The sequence below is a fragment of the Fukomys damarensis genome, unplaced genomic scaffold (assembly GCF_012274545.1).
Source record: "Fukomys damarensis isolate Sample0158 unplaced genomic scaffold, DMR_v1.0_HiC HiC_scaffold_20, whole genome shotgun sequence".
In the NCBI taxonomy this organism is placed as follows: domain Eukaryota; kingdom Metazoa; phylum Chordata; class Mammalia; order Rodentia; family Bathyergidae; genus Fukomys; species Fukomys damarensis.
The window spans coordinates 6928723-6946315 of record NW_022900932.1 but is presented as its reverse complement, the minus strand read 5'-3'; positions in this window follow the sequence as shown (position 1 = coordinate 6946315).

Sequence of the window (17593 nt, the reverse complement as noted above, 5' to 3'; positions counted from 1 at the left end):
ATCCCCAGAATAACTTTAGGACCCCATCTGTCTTCTGTTGCAGAGACTACTGTCCATAGTGGGACCTGATCCTGTTAAATGTAACTTCTACCTGAATACCCAGGTTTAAAATAGAGTAGCACAAAACAATTTGTCTTGGATATAACTGCCTGGGATAGCTGTGACTGTCTCCTGGACATTGGGGGACCTGTTTTTGAGACATTTCATTCACTAGAATTGAGCCCTCATGGAGCTTATTTATGGTTATATGCACTTCTCCCTAGTCTACAGAAGTTTTCTGAATGAACTTCTAATTACATTTGTCTCCCAACATTACTAGTGTCAAAATTCATGGTAGTCACTAAGGCAAGTATGCACAGAATGGCTAACTTTTTTTCTGTGCATCTGTTGGCCTCCAGTTTAGGCAAATGTTTTCAGTCCGTGCTTACTGGAGGCTGATACAGAAGAGTGCAAGACATCCACAGGATCTAGTCAAGGGCTTGGAGCCCACAGCAGTGTCCTGTGTAAGTCTATACTGGAAGGCAGGAGGATCTGCTCTGCAAAGGCCCAAGGGCCAGTGCTGGAAGCTGAAGTGTGTGGCAGAAGGCTGAGGGATCTGCACTGGAAGCCAGGGGACAATGTCCACAATGAAGATGAGGACTGAAGCTCTCCTGCAGGAAGCAGGCAGAGCTCCTTTTGAGAGAAACCACCAAAACTTGTCAAAACAGCTGGGTGTTCACTCAAACTGATGTTTGGTCAATTACCACCACCCATATTTTGGTTTTACTGGAAGTAAAAGGATGATGGAGATCTAATATTAATGAACTTTGCTAGAGCAGAGAAGCATTCAAACCCCTTCACTACATTGGACCCCACCCTACTTTCAACCATGGAGCAGGATAAAAACTTATGACAGCATGATGATTCTAGGAGTCAAATGTCTTGAGGTGCCATTTAGACAAAGTCTAATTTAAGCTTATGGCCCATCTCGAAGGGAGAAACTTCACAGGTTCAGGGATCAGAATGGAAGAATTTGTGAATAGTGTGAAAAAAAGCCACTGAACTCATGTCGTTTTTAATGTGCCCTCCTTGAACCCCAGCTGTGGCAGAGTGTTAGAATTAAGAGTAGTGGTAGACTACATTGAGGTTAGAGCATGAATGTCAAGTCTGCATTATAGGAAATAAGAATATGGTAGCCTGTTCTGAGCCAACTTGACCGTGGCCAAGCACATGGGTTCAGATTTATTCTGAATGGCATATTCTCCTGTTGAAGGGGTTATATATAGTCTCTTAACAGCCCCTACGGAGGGGTTACATAGCCACTTAATAGCCTCTAAGCAGAAGGAAAGTTGTGAATCGGTATGTGAGTGAGTCATTGGGTATGATGGCTGTGCCAAGCCAAGCCAGGGAAATCCCTTCCATAGGATTCAATGTCTGAATTACAATTTCAGGGTCGGTGGAGGCCAGAGATCCATCAGGTTCACTATATATTACAAGAATCTCTCTCGTGGTCTTGAGAATGCTGGGTCACAGGACAATAGTAAACGTATGTTAAAAATGCCCAAGGTAACTGGCTTTCTCTGCACTATTCTAGTTCTCCACAATCGCAATGTCCTAGTTGGCCAAGGTGGAGCAAGGTTCATCTTGCAGGTTCAAGATGAAAGTGACTCACATTCAGTTCACACCCAAACCCAACCTTCCAGGCCTATTTCTGTGCCCTGCCCAAGTAGGACTTGCTGCCTGGATAACCCAGCCCTTTGGCCTCTGTAGACCATGGACTGGAATTTGTCGCTCCAGACTTTGGAGATGGTATCTTGAAGTAGCCTTGTAGGTTCAGAAGTTCAAGACACTTGGCGTTCCAATTTCTGTTCATTTGGCTTAAAGGCAGGCAAAGGAAGGTATGGAGTAGTAATGAAATTGGAGAGGACTTATGCATGCAAATGGCACTGACGGGAAAATGAGGGGAGATTACCCCAACCAGATGTTTAGGAACAATGCACTGAACAGGTGCTTTCGGCAGAATGAGTATCAGTCCTTTATGGACCACCCTGGATGAGTTATTTTAACTTATCCTATGTGGATATGAATTTACAAGTGGTGAATCTTTCCACAAACAGGTGGTTTCCAAGTGTCTCCTGTATGCACAGTATGGTGAGTCCTAGTGACCTCTTCCCAGTGGTCGGTCATGCTTGTTGGCTATGACGGAAACTTGCCCACCTCTGTCTAGATTTTACTACCTGTGACTCTTGATTCATCTGTTTAACTACCTGTGACTCAACATTTCTATCTGTCCTCTGGGCAGAAGGCCTTAGAAGAGGATCTATGTGGAACTAGATATGTCTGACTTGAGCTGTGTCTTTGTTATTGAAGCTTGTCCTAGTTAAAGATCTTTATGCCAGGGTCTAAGAGAATTCTAGCTGCTTACAACTTACCTATGGTTCTAAGCCAGTTCATCAGAGATGGGTTTAGGTGCCCTCTCCAAAAAGAATTTTTGGTCAATTTTAATGTCTTTCAAGGAGGTGTGGGGCTAACAATGGCCACCCACTGTATATAAAGCTGTAATGTCTTCTGGATTCGTGGCATTCCCTGGGAACAGAAGCATAGGAACTATGAATACTGAGGTATAAGGAGGACTGCAGCCAGATGATTTTTTTAAACCATGGAGTTAGCACTTTGCAGTGCTTAATGGAAGGAAATGGGAAAAGCTGACCCATCCTTGATGGGCTTTCTCAGATGATTGGCCAGCTCCAATGTGACTGTACCTTGACTATCCCAGAAGCATGCTTCAGCACTGGAGCTTTCCTAACTGCTGATCACCAGTGTGTGCTCCTCTGCCTCCCCAGCATCGCTGGTCACTTGGATACTGCAAGATGTCTCTGCTCTCGATGGGCTCTTAGGCTGTGTGGACCTTATATATGTATGTATATGTGTGTGTGTGTGTGGTGGGGGATGAGAATTCTTGACGGTGTGGTCAGGGCTTTGGAGCCAAGCAAACATCTTTGTCCTCCTGATTCCAACTTGACGAGCTTTCTGGGGCACTGGGTCTGGCAGGACTTCTCTTCTGGAAAGGTGGTGTTGGAGGCCCCTCTAGACATGGGGCTTCCAATGGAGAAGACCTAGATGGGCATGGTGTATGATCCAGGAACTACCAACTGCATCATAGCTACCAGCTTGGTCTCGGCCTCTGGGCCTGCACTTTGTCTCGTTGGGCCAGTCTGTCAGAGGAGCCCTTGGGACTGAGACCTCTGGGCTGGTTCTTCTGGACAGAGCCACATCTGTCTCCTAGCTGATGCAAGAGATGAGGTAAACCTTGACCTCTTCAAAGCTGTTGGTGTGCATGGGGCACTAAAGGGGCTAGGGCTCCTCCTGGGGTAGGAGCCACAGTGCATTGTGCAGGAAGCTGAGCATATTACTGCAACTTCCAGTCAAAGGCTTAGTGCATCACTGTATGAGAGAGAGCATCCTAGTGGAGCAGACTTGGAGCCCCATGGTGTTCACACAGCTCAGGTGCCGAGTCATTCTTGTAGTCATGCTGGTACCACGCATGCACAGCCTCAAGCACTTGGCAAGCTTGGGCTGCGATTAGCTCCTAGGTGTGGCCCCGCTGGCCAATGGCCACAAAGACCTACTCATGAAAGCTGTCCTGCTCCTACTGTACATGGGCCACTGCTGCTAGCTCTCCTGCCACTGCTGGGTCTCCGTGCTGATGTCACACTTGAGGCTGTTTTGGTCTTGCTCCAGGAGTATGCAGGCACACAGCACGAGGGCTTGGAGCATTCTTAGCAGCAGATGATCCCTGGACTGGACCTTGAGCAAAGTCTAGGACTCCTCAAAATGACCTGCTTCCATATTGTCTAGATTTATATTCAGCCCCTTTTGACTTGCGTTTTCTGTGCAATGAGCCCTGATGGACTTCAGAGTTAATGAGCATAGAAATCCCAGGAGTATAGGGTGCTTGGGGCAAGATTTGGGTGTTCTGACTTCCCTGGCTAAAAGTTCACTTCTCCTGTTAGATGTACTTTAATTACTAGTCTCGGATATATATACACCTGGGTGGGAGAGTGAAGAAGACTGATAAAAGGACTTCATGAGCTCACCATAAAATAGGGTGACACTATGTTCCAAGGTACCTGTAAGCAAGGTCTCCCTGGTAGGCATCTTGGGCAGACTGAGCCAAGTTAGTCATCCCTATCTCAAGGGCAATGTCTCATGAAGGTAGAATATCACTTGACTACAACAGCTCCCCGTCTACCACTTGAAATAGTCAATTGTTTGCAAGGGAATAGATTTAATGCCAGGCATGTAGATTTATAAGATTGAATTACAATATCACCCAGAGTCAAATGTTAGGAAGGTACAAGAGATCTATCCCCATGCTAGAGATCTGAAGAATCCATGCAATGGACATGTCCCTGTAAGTTCAGCCAAGGGCCTAGGGTCCACAGCAAGGTCTCCTACAAATTCATATCAGGAGGCTGAGGAATCTGACAGATGACTGAAAGATTTGCATCAGACAGCCCAAGGGCTGGTGGTGCTAGAGGGTAGAGAATCTAAGCCAGAGGCTGGAGGATCTGCAATGGAGCCAAATGATGATGGCTCAAGATGAAAGCAAAGACCAGAGCTGACCCGAAGAAACACCCATCCTTAGCAACAGCGAGAACGCATACCATCTCCAAGAACAGCTGAAGCTCCCTTGAGGGAAGAACAGCCAAGCTTCTCCAAGAAAATAATCATGAGATCCTTCCCTTCCCTTCTCCTTTTATACTGTTTTGACAACAATCCCCAGGTGGGTCTTCCACACACAGAATCACGCTGACTTAATTCAGCTGCCTTCAAAGCTGAACATCCTATTGGTTGCGTAGTCAGATGTTCTCAAAGTGAACCAAAACCCAAGTCGCCCAAGCTCTAGCAATCTCATGGCCATACTGTGCATAGGAATAACTTTGCTGAAGCTGGTCAGATGCTGTGGGCACTGGCTTAAAATAGTCTACTCCAAAGCAAGATGGTCATCAAACAGTAAAATTGCCATGGGCTATGGGATTGGAAGGTTTCGGTCTTCTGCTGTCGGAAGCAAAGATGAAGAAAAACAAGACAATGAAATGCAGTGCCATCCAGCTTGATCCCAGGGGCCACTCTGCTGGCAGGCACATTAAAAGGCTCGCAGTCAAAAGCCACATCAATATGCAGAGATGCAGAAATTCATACCTTGTCAGATTCTTGTGTTCTAAGATGTGTTCTCAATAGCTTGTTTTCCAATCCCTAATGAAGCCACTCTATGCCATCAATACAGTCAGATTTCACTTATGATTACCCGAAGATACCTTTTTAAAAGTATTAATGTCACGACGAGAGGATTTTGGTCTTAGTTTGCTCTTCTTTAAACCACCCTCTATTAGTACATAACCTGGCATGTTTTGACTAATCCTGTCACCATTTCTCCTTTGTCATTAGGGATTTGTAAACAGCAAAAGACAACTAGCTGCAAACCTGTGACTAGGAAATTGTCCACTTTTTCTGATTTGATGGGCATCTTCACATTCACCTATGTTTTGTGGTTTGGTAGCTCCTCTTGTGCCATTTTGGAATGAGATCTGGTCCTTTCAGGGTGGTATGGCAGTAGATTTTCTGTGCCATTTCAAACCCCTCTACCTACCCACCTCTCTGCTTATAGCTGCTGGTGTAAGTCCACAGCATCTCCACTCAGTCTTCTGTCCCAGGGATTTTCTCTAACTTGGAGGTGTGCAGTAGTTTGGGAATATATCGAGCATCCATGTGAAACAAGTTGGAAATACGAGGGGGGAGAGTTAATACCTGGGGATAAAGCTTGATTGGGAGCTGGGAGAGTCAATGGATAAATGCATCCTCCCAAGTTGTGAGAGGTTTCATAAAGCTTGTCAGCTACTGGGAGGGAGGCTACCAGTTACTAATACTGGTGTAGAAACGCTGCTACAATAATGCGGTCTTGCATGAACCCACCCCGTTGTGTTTTTCTTTAGCTTTTCATAGCACGGCGGGTGGGGTAAGTCGGGCCTTCTAGTGATGGATTTGCTGCCAACTGCATATGAGCTGAAGGGCAGAGTTTAAAACTTCACGATCAAAGGCATGAAGGGGCCAAATGTCTGCAGGTGGCATCTAATCTCATTGGCCTATATGCTATGGCAGCCAGGAATGCTGTGCACCTTGTTCTAGGAGTTAGAGGTCTTTTTGAGGCTGAGACCTAATGAATGAAGTTATAAATGTATTCTACACTGAAGTGTCGAACCATAACTGGCAAAGCATGACACTCTGGGTCCCTTTGCCCCTCAGGCTTGCTAATGCCTAGCTACTTAATTCTGTACTTATTTGTCTTGTACACAATAGCTCTGGTATCATTTGTTGAATTAAGCTAAATTGTGTGGTCCTTTCTTGATAGTATGGGGGGAATAAGATAACAATATTTTGCTCTTTGCCCTTGGAGCTCTCCTGAATGCATCGGATGAACTGAGGCATTAAAATTCTCATCCTGGCTGGTTAAGGTTTCACTAACCCCACCATCTGGTATGCTGTCTTTAGAATGGCTGGAGAAACTTGCTACTCTCACCAAACCCAACTAATGCTGCCAATAATAGAGGGTTGAAATGATCTTTTGGGGGTAGTAACCTTCAAGAGCCCTTGGGTCAGTTTCAAAGTCAACATCTAAACATAGCTCTTCTATACATCAAGAAACTTGCTGAGAAAGCAATGGGGGGAGGAGGTGTTCTGTTCACAGTAAAAAGTACCTAGGATTCCTAATAGAGTGGTAAGACTCTTACAATGAAGACTTCAGGACACAAAATCAAAGACCCTTAGAAGATGGAAAGAGATCATGTGTGTGGATCAGCAGAATATTAAAATATTCACACATGTGATTTACAGATGAAACAAGCTCGTGACAATGGGGCCACAATTCAATGTCTCGCTGCTGAGTGGGTTGCATCACAGATGTTACATGCATGACTGTTCCATTGGGCAGCTTTTCATTAGTAGAAGGAATAACTGACTAGATCTGCTTGTTCTACCAGTACAAGACCCAGAATAGCCAGAGCAATCTGGAGCAAAAGTAAGGCTACAGGCATTGATATGATTTCAAATACTAGTATGTGATCATCCTTAATTGTGTTGACTCAATCAGCTTGAACCCAGGGGGTTAGTAAAGCACATTCTAGGTGTTCTGGGTATGTTGTGGAGGTGTGTGACCTTGGGTACTAGGTATGGTCTCTGGCCCCTTCCTCTCCAGAGTAGTTTCCTTGCTCTGCTTCCTGGATGATGACCGGAGTGTCGTTGCCCCACCACACTCTTCTGCCACGATCCTGGCTGGTGTCAGTCTAAGAAACTATAGTATAGTGGATACCTCACATGTATAGCTACCTGGCTGCCAGAGGTGGGGAGTGGTTTTAAGTATCTATTCTACCATAATCCTTACTTTTCCACCTTTCTAGACTATTAAGGCAAAATATTCTTTCCAGTGATACCCATTCATATCCTAGGCCCTGTAATAGTCAACACAAATACATCTTTACTTCTAACACCTGCTCCCCGGTCAGTGGCTTTCTACCTTACCTAGCCAAAATGTCAAAGTGAAACCTGAAGTTCTCTGCCTTTGTAGTGCAGCACTGGGTTCTCCTTAAATATTTGAATGCCGGGCACATAAATTGAGGAGCTCTGGATCACGCAGTTTGTTGAACTATTGTGCTATCCTACAGCTGCCGTGTTGGCAAAGCAATGATATGCTTTCCAGTCACTTTAGTGTGGAACAAATGGAAGTATTGAGGCTGTCCTCAGAGATGTTGCCTTATTACCAAAACCTACAAATGTTCCACTGATGTCAGGGAATTCGGGTGACTGTGACCAGATCCCCAGGAGCCCTTTGAATAGCCAGCTTGCTAGAAGAGATTGAGTCCCGTGTTTAATTCATTGTTTGATACTCGGTAATGTGGTACCCAGGAGACCCCATCTATCTGGGGAACTGGATCTTGGGCCCACATTCCCTATTAAGTCAACTTTGTGGAACTTCTATGCCTTTCCTCGGGAAGATGAGTCAAGCAATCTAGACAGATCTCGCCACCACCACCCCCAGGAGCCTCTGGTAAAGGGGTGCATATGGCCAAGATGTCTAAGGTGACTCTTGACACCCACAGCTACTGACACAGGTCTGTCCTGTAATCCTAACCAGAGGAGCAACATTTTCAAGCACTGCTTACCTTGCTTTATAGCTACTAAAGTATAGCTTTTATGCCTGGTTTGAAGCTTAAGGAGGACTCTTTATGAAATGAGGGAAAAAAAGCAACTACCTCTAAATATGTACATTTGAATACTGAGCCCTAGGCCTGGTACTGGACATATACGAAGGGTTTGGCTGGGTCTGTAGAAATGTACAAATGAGTTCTTGAAAGCTGGGGGAGAGGGAAGATAAGTATCCAGGAAAGGCCTTCAACTTACAAACCATTGACAACTGTTGGAAGAAACTGCGTGGGAAGTTCAGCCCACAGGAAGTTTGAACTCAAACATTTCTTGAGTTCCCACCTTTAAGGACAGATGGGCAAGACTCTCCAACCTTTGATTATTCTGAGGGTTTGAGTTAATAGGGGAGAGGAGGGTCTCACTGAAAAATGCTACAGTGGCTTACAAAATTGTGGCTGGAGCTAGATGATTGATTACTCATCATTAGTACCAGGGTCTTTCTCAAAGTGGGCTCTATGGCATACCTGTCAGACCACCCTTTGCAACTGGAAATCTGTCTCCACACTTTTCAGGGGTTTGGTCTTCCAGAATCCTAGTGAGCCTCTCACATTGAACAAAGTTTAGGAGAAAAAAGCAGTGAGGTGGGAGGAAAATTACAACCATTTATGCTTTTGTACCCTTAGTTCCCAAGTCCTTGAGATCATCCTTGTAGGACAGGCGCCTGTATAGGTCTATATGCATGCAACAGTTTTTGAGATAGGTGCCATTTGTGCAGAGTAATGTCTCCAATTCATCCCCTAAGATGTCATTTCAATACTGCAAGGTTGTCACTCTCCCATAGCTTTACTCTAGGTGTCTGTTCAGAGCCATATTGTGGAGATTCACTGCCTTATAAGGCCTTAGAAGATGAGTACTGGCTAAGGCTGAGCAGTGTGGTCAATTAATGCTCAAGAACCAAGTCTGCACCTGTAAGAACTGATTGCTGCCCTTCTTGGAGGGGGGCCTAGTGGAGGTAATCAATCTCCTTTAAGGGGACAGTAGTACTACATCAAGCTCACTTGTGGTGGGCATTTATATAGACAGAATATGGGGATTGAGTTTTTATGGTCTTTGTATAACCACCATTTGTGCTACTGTGCCTAACCTAAGTATTTGGCCATCATGGGAATTCTTGGATGACTAGTGATGAGGCTAATACCAACTGGTCCAAGTTACTTTATTGGCTGAGCGAATTCTGTAGGGTATTACCTTGTCACACGAATCTTTGTGCTTTGGGCCTACTTCCAAAAATATTCTTCCAAATGCACATACCACAACACTTTGTGATGTGGCCTTTTTTCTTCCAAGTCCCAGCCAGCCAAGCCATCTATAGGTGCCTGGAAGTCTTTATACTTCAGATTTCTTCCTTCCGTGGTGTGTTGCTCAGTCTCCACTAGGGAAAATTTCCCTTGTTGCTCTTATTTCCAAGCCCCTCTGAATATATTTTACATATATAATAGAGCCCCCATTCACTTTGTTGCACATGCTGAACCAATCCACGTGTAAATAAAACCTGTACTTTATTCAGTTGGCCAAAGCAGGCCACCATATAGTTATAGTGATAGGTGTGAACTCAAGGTTGGATCCTAGGGCCATAAACTGTTTATGTACCCTGTGTCCTCTGGTATTACTTGGCTTCAGTTCTGATTGATGCCGAGTCTGGCCAAATTTGTTCTAGTGGGTCCCAACTGGCCCTGGTCCATAAGAGATTTCAGATGTGCAGCCATTTCAGATGTGGGACCACTTGAAGGTACCTATTCTACCAGGCTCCAGTAGGACAGAAACCATTCCTTTATGTATGCTGCAGATCGCTATTAAACCCCAGGGGACCGATTCTCACTGTGGCCTGAAAAAAATTCCACACTGCATCTTTGCCTGCTACTGACATTGCTTTAGCTCATGTCCATTTTAACAGCTTTTATGATGAATTATGTAATTACAAATAGCATAATTATATAATTCAAGTTTAAACATGGATTAGACACCTGTGAAACCAACACTATAATGTAATAGATGTATGCATGACTTCCAGATTGTGGCTAAGAGAAAGGATGCCTGTATTGCAGACTAGCTCTTTAAAGTCCAAGCCCTACTTGGGTGAATTTGTATGGGTTTAAGTGGTATTGTTAGATTTGAAGTGTGTGTTTCTAGACCTTGGATGCCTATAAGGCATTATTTCCTTTGTTGCATCTTACAGCCTCTAAAATGTTTGTCTGGAGGGGTCATTGTATTTCCTTCAACCCTAGACCTCTAGGATCTTTCCTAAAGACAGATCCCTGACCTTCAGAGGTAGTAACTCATCCCAGGTTTGTGAAAGCTTCTAGTGTACTGTATCCCTGACTTGCAGTGTGTAATCATGATGCTCATTTGTTACTGTGTTCTGTGAGGTCTCCCATCCAAGTACTAATCAGGCCCAACCCTGCTCAGCTTCTGAGATCAGCCAAGCTTGGGCACGTTCAGGGTGGCATGGCAGTAGACAGATCTGTGACCTCAGTCTTCTAGATATGTTATGACAGACGTAAGTTAACAGCCTTGGGGCAAATCTCTAAATGTATATTTAAAAATTCCACATGAATCCACACTGCTCTGAACCTCTTTTACGCTTGGAATGGAAAGGAATCCGTTCACCTTATCCATGACCACCTACCATATCTGAGGCCTTCATTAGCTCTAACCCAGGTGGCCGCTTCTGTGGCAGCAGCAACTATAGCTGCTAATCAAGTGAATAAGAGCTTATTGGAGTTGAACCGATCCAAGTGCATGTAGGTCAGAGAGCTGACCTAAATGGAACTGTTATGGAAAGAACAGACCTAAAAACTTTAAAATTCTCAAAGGTGACACAAACGCCCCATATCCCAAACTCCCAAAAAATGTAGTTGATTTGCTCTTAGCTAGGTGGTTGAGTAGTCTGAGTCTCTTGCTCAGTATTCTCCATGATGGCACTATTTATCCTTCCTAGCAGCCAATGTATAGATTACTTCAATTGTATTCCAATACCAGTTATACACCCCAAGATAAATACCCCGAGATAAGAATGATGACCTCTGGGTGGGTATGTGGACCCACTGGATCTCATACTTTGACCACAGCTCCATTTTTTCCAGGCCAGTGGTGAACCAATGGTACACGTGCTACACCTGGCTATTACTGAAAGCTCAAAGGTTTTCCATCACTTACAGGTTCACAGTAAAAAAATCAAAATGGACTCTCATGTGTGGGTTCCGATTGTCACACCTAGTGCCTAAGAAAGCTGAACTGGGTGTCGTTCCTACTCACACAGCCAAATAGGTCTGTGTAGGAAGACCAGGAGTATATCTGGTGGTGACTTGGGGGGGGGGGTCTGGCCACTTCAGTGTGTTCAGGACTAAGTTGGTTCACATCTGGGAAGTAGGTATGAGGGATTATAGATTTGAGGAAATGGTCTTTAGCCCCTGCTCATTTATTGTATGAACTAAGGGTACACTGGAGGAACGGAATTAATTGTGGATAAAGGATTCACAATCGCTATCTAGAGGTGGGTATAGAATGCAAGAGGCTTGTGCCCTGGAGAACTGAAGTTCACCGCAGCCCCATGTGAATCCACGTCAGGAAGCTAAAGGGTCTGTGTTGGCAGCCTGGAGACCGATGTCTAAAAGCAATGGCAGAAACGGGAGCTCCTACAAAGAAGTGCAAGACAACTGCTTTCCCTTTTCATTCTCTCCAGGATGCAAGCCGATAGGTTGGCTCCACCCATACCTAGGATTGGGTCTTCCTCTTTGGGGAGTCCGTTATCCAGACACGCTCCAAACTGCTAAACTAATCCAATAAGCATTGAAGTGACAACTGTCACAATCCACCCCTTGTCAACGTGATGGCCGGACACATTTCCTTAAGCCATATTTAGTCTCCAGATGTAGTGAGTGCATAATTTCACCTTGCATGATAACTCCCTGGCACCAATAAGAACACACCAATTCCCTGTCCAGAACAGAAGACCAAGGTTTTCTTTTGGTGATGTTTACTAACATTCATAATTTAAACCTTATTGTTTAACAATGCTTAAAAAAAAATTGAGTCTTATCAACAGTTGCAAAGGAAGAAAATAAGATACTGGCTTAATGTGAATATACACACAAGCATATTAACAAAATGGGAAAGAACAATTATAATCATTACTTCTGTAATGGGTCATGTGAACTACCTTCACTATGAATTCTGTATTCCTCTATCCTCTCCAAGAACATGTCTTGGTTCTCTTCCTGATGGGGTGGCCTGTACCTTCATTCCGGAAGCTTCTGGCTCATTTGTTAACCTGCCTGCATTGGGTCATTGTTTCTTACTGACCTTAATGAGTGTAGTAATAGTAGGAGGTGTCCTAAGGGATTTCCTGTGTTTCAAATATATTCTCTCCAATTTCTCTCTGGTAGTCTAGGTCACCTTTGACAACTTCTTAGCTTATTTACTGAGGGGCCTAGGGACCCCAAAACGAGTAGGGGACATCTTAGCTTCCAGTTCCTGGAATAGTTTCTCCTGGTACAAGCCTTCCTTTCTCTGGAACTGAGACTTTGTAGTCCAGCAGAGCATAAGGTTCAGGTAACAAAGAGCAGAAACTTCACTGGAGGTCGCTAGACAAGTGGTACCATTTCCACCCCCACCCCTTGGTTTCTGGACCCATGAATCCTGATTAGGGGAGAAAGCATACCATGTCAGTGAACACTGGTTCAAAAGCATAATCCCTGTAAGGTTTTGCCACCTAGCTGATGCTGTAACTTCATCAAATGGTCACTCCACCTTTCTATCCAGTTGCTTCTAGATAGTGCGCATCTCATGAATTTGAGCCCATTGCCATACTTTGGCTGTAAAGCATGTTCCTTAGAAGCAGCGATGTGTGAAACACCATGATTGTGGATGAGACCTCCTGTAAGTCTGAAGATCTCGGGGGAAGTATCACACAGGGAAGCAAATCCATACACACAGCAAGTATCTTTTCCAGTACTAACTTCCATGATGGACGTTGTCTAATATAATCAACCTTCCTCCAGGTTATAGGCTGATTAGCCTGTAGGTTGATGCCGTTTTGGGAACTTTTAGCTACTGGCAGACCAGACCCTTGGCAGTGGTTGTAACAGGTCAGCCTCAGTGACTGGAATCCATTTTGCTGAGCCTATGTGTAACTTCATCTCCACCGTGACTATTCTTTGAGCCCACTGGGCAATGACAGCAGTCACCCTCAGCCACCCTTACCTACAGAATGGATTATCCTATCCACTTGATTAGAGTGCTCTTCTGCTTAGGTCACCTTTTTGGTGAGCATGTAGGATGAGAGTATTTCTACTGTTTGTAGGGAGAGGTCTACATACATCTTTCCCAAATACCTTTGTCACCAGTTTTCCATTCACATTCTTCCAGATCCCTGACCATCTGGCCAGGCCATTGGCCACATCCTGTGAATTGGTATATGGTTGCACATCTGGCTGTTTTTTTTCTAAGCAAAAGTGGTCCAGGTACACTGCCTGAAGTTCTGATCACTGAAGATTTCCCTTTACCACTGTCCTCCAGGGATGTACCAGAAGGGGGCTGTAGTGCTCCAGCTGCCCACATGCAGAACCACCTGCAATTCTGCCCCTAATCTTTATTATCAAATGATCTAAGGCCATAGGTGTGCACAGGGGAACAGGATGCAACATAGCTGGAGTTGGAACCAAGGGTGTTTGGGCAGCTCCGTGTAACTTGCACCTTCTGGAACTTCTTGGGCCCAATCACGTATCTCTGTTTAGACTGTGGCTGTGCTCATCTAACTTTGACTTGGTAGGTCAGATAGCACCCAGTTCATTATGGGCAGTTCAGGTGCCATGGTAACCTGATGTCCCATGCTCAAGCATTCAGTTTCCACTAAGGCCCCATAGTGGGCCAGGAACTATTGCTCAAAGAGCAGATGTCTACAGGTGGTGCCAGAGCCTTGCTCCAAAATCTTAAGGGCTTTTGATGCAATTCAACAATTGGTTCCTGCCAGAGGCACCAAACAGCATCTGTATTTGCCACTGACACTTCTAAGTACCACTGGATCTGCAGGATCATACGGCCCCTGTGGCAAAACAGCCTGACCCTGTTGCAGAGCCTTCTCTTGTTCTGGACCCTACTCAAAACTAGCATCTTCCTGGTTGGTAAATAGGTGTGTAGCGCTCTGGCCCAAGTGAGGAATGTATTGATTCCAAAATCCAAATAAGCTCACCAGACATCTTGGTTGTAGGATGGGCCAGATGTAACAAACTTATCCTACACCCTAGAAGGGGTATCTCTGCATGGCCCACACCACTGGACCTCTAGAAATTTCACCAAAGTGTAGAGGGACCTTGAATTTTTAGTATTAACTTCTCATCTGGGACACACATGCATTATCTACAGATGTGAATGGATGCTACCTCCTGCTGGCTTGGTCTGATCAGCATAATGTCTTCGATGTAATGGGACCAGCATGACACTTTAGGGAGAAAACTAAGATCCTTGTGAAGTTGTGACACGGGATGGGAAAGTTAATATACCCCAGAGGTGGGAAGAGTAAAGCTGTATTACAGATATTGCTTGCTGAAGGCAGACGTTTCTGGTGGGTCTTAAAGGATAGGTATGAAAGGGCATTTGCTAAATTCTTGCAAACCAAGTACCAGGAGATGTGTTCATCTGCTCAAGCAAGGAAACCACATCTGGTATAGCAGCTCCATTGGAGTTGCTACTTGATAAACTTATAGTATGCTGTCACTCTACAAGGTCCATTTGCTCAAAATAGTTAATGGTGATGTAGTGAGAATTGCCATGCCTCCATCTTTCAAGTCCTTGATGGTGGCACTAATCTCCAGTCCCTCCAGAGATGGAATTATTTACTGTTTTCTCAAATAGAGGCAAATCTATTGGCTTCCATTTGGCTTTTCCCACCATAATAGACCTCCCACTATAGCTAGTTGGCAAAATTTCCGTATTGGTTCCCTAAGGATATATCCCAATTATGCTTTATGGAACTGGGGAAACTATCACAGGATGGGTTTAGGGAGATACTGGGCCGACTGGTAGGACCTTGGCTAAAACTCCATTGATCGCTATCCTTCATAGAACCCTACTCTTACTGGAGAGCCACAATGATGTTTGGATCTCCTGGAATCAGTCTTAGTTCAGAGCGAGTGACCAGTAGGTCTCAATTGTCTGACTTTCTTAATGTACAGTTACTCTGGTAAAAGGCCTTTAGGTTCCTTTGTACTGTACCAGGGCCTACCCTTCAAGGGGACCCAGAACTCTCCTTCAAGAGGTTTGAGTTTATAAATTGGCTCAACTCTGGGACTTCAGGGGCTGCGACTTGGATGCGACTTGGATGCTACAACTTGAAGCAGGCTTTTGTTCATTTTCCCTAAAACTTTCCTGCTTACATAAATCCAGTAAAAATTAGGCTTCATATCTATTTCCCTCTTGGCTAACACCACGAGTACATGTCAAACCACTCCAATAATTGCCTTGCTTCTGATGTCCATCACAGTAAGTATGACCACTTTGGTAGCTGAGTGCTGCCATTTGGCCCCTGCCACTCTGGAATCCAATTAAATCCATCACCCTTAAGGTTCCCAATTTTTAAAGACTGTGGGTCCCTATTAAGTCTGGCAGAGAAGAACAATGATGGGTGCTCCCTTCAGAAATCTTAAGGCATTAGTGGAGGGCATATTTTCTGGATCCTCCCTGGGAGGAAAGATTGGGTTTTACCTGCCAAATTCATTCCACCATTCCTGTTTACATGACCCTCTGAATATCCTCAATAGTAGAATGAGGAGTATCGGGCATTTCCAGTTTATGCAGTGGGCCATCTTTTGATACCAAATAAACTACTGGCATGTTTTTTAAACTCCATAAGTTGTGACATAAAATTCAAAATCTCTAAGGGGCCTATATCAAACTCGGCCTGATCCAAGGGTTAAAGAGAAATGCTAAATTCTTTGGGGGTACTGTACAATGGAGTTCTTCATGGGTCACATTGTGTACCTCACCTTTAGGAGCCTATAACCATGCTGGAATCTCAGAAGACAAAAGGTGAGGGGGTTGAGTACGCAGGAGTGTGCTGGTAACTGCATCAGGCAACAACTGGATTCATTTCCTCAGGTACAAGAGGGGTCGTGGGAGAGATGCTTCTGCCACCAGGAGTTGGAAAAATCTCTTCCTCTGACAAGCTTATCAGAATTTAGTGACCCAGACTCATCAAATTCCTCCAAAATATCTCCATCCTGATAAGTGGGATCCCATTCTTTTCCAATCATCAACCTCACTTTCACTTCAGATACGCTTTGAGACTGCACATTAAATAAGTGTTGTCATGCAGCAATCCAGTTTAGGTTTGAGTTTTGGCAACTTCAGCCTCGAATCTAAAGGGAGAGGAAGGTTCTCTTCCAGGAAACACTTGAGATTATGCATGCATTTCTGGAGTTGGGAATTTGCATGGGAGTCTCTGTTGGAAAACCAGAGGTGGGGGGTGTGTGTGTGAGAAGGCATAAGTCTGTTGGAGGCCTGAAGCAACTGGAGACCAAAACCCAAAGATATGGTAAAGACTGGAGCTCATCTGAATAAGGCCTTCCTCCTTTCCCTCTATAGCCCCTCTACGTACAAGTGGATTGGTTGGTGCCACCTGCATCCGGGGTGGGTCTTCCTCTTTAGTTTGCTGCCAACCTACACACACACAGCTTTATGAATCTGCTAGGTGGGTCTTACCCAAGTCAGCTTGACATAGTACAGTTACTATAGCTGGCAGACACTACTAAATTCTGCTCCTGCTTGAAAAGGATAAGGCTGGAGAAGAGTTGTGTGTGGCTACCTTTATAGAAGGTATCTGAAATCAGACACATTAAACACAGGTGGAGTACTGAAGCTTTATAGAATCCTTGCTAGTATTCAGAATATTCTCTGGCTGTTTCCTTTCCACTAGGCTGGGAAACCACTCACAGCCAGTGTTGAATTCTAAGGTTAGCAACCAGTACACCCCCAGCTCCTGGGAATGGATTCTAATGATTGAATTTTTTGTCTTCAACAAACTGATGGTTTGCCAATATGATCAATAAAAGGCTTCTAGCAGAAAGCTAGTTTTGAGCTACTTGCATGTAAATTTACTTGAGAATGTAGTATACAGCTTGTCACTCCATCCCTTTGGAAAGCGCTCAACCATCTGAGGAACACTACAGAGAAGAAATCTAATCTTAAACCATGCCGTTCACCATCTCCCACCGATTCCCACAGCATATGAGCAGGTGCTACAGCTTGCCACTCGCTGGCCCTGTCAACTCCATGATGTTGGCTATGATTGTGGCACAAGACATGGGATCTGGCTTGAGGTTCCTAAAGCATAATGGGCTTAGCTCACATGCCCCTTGCC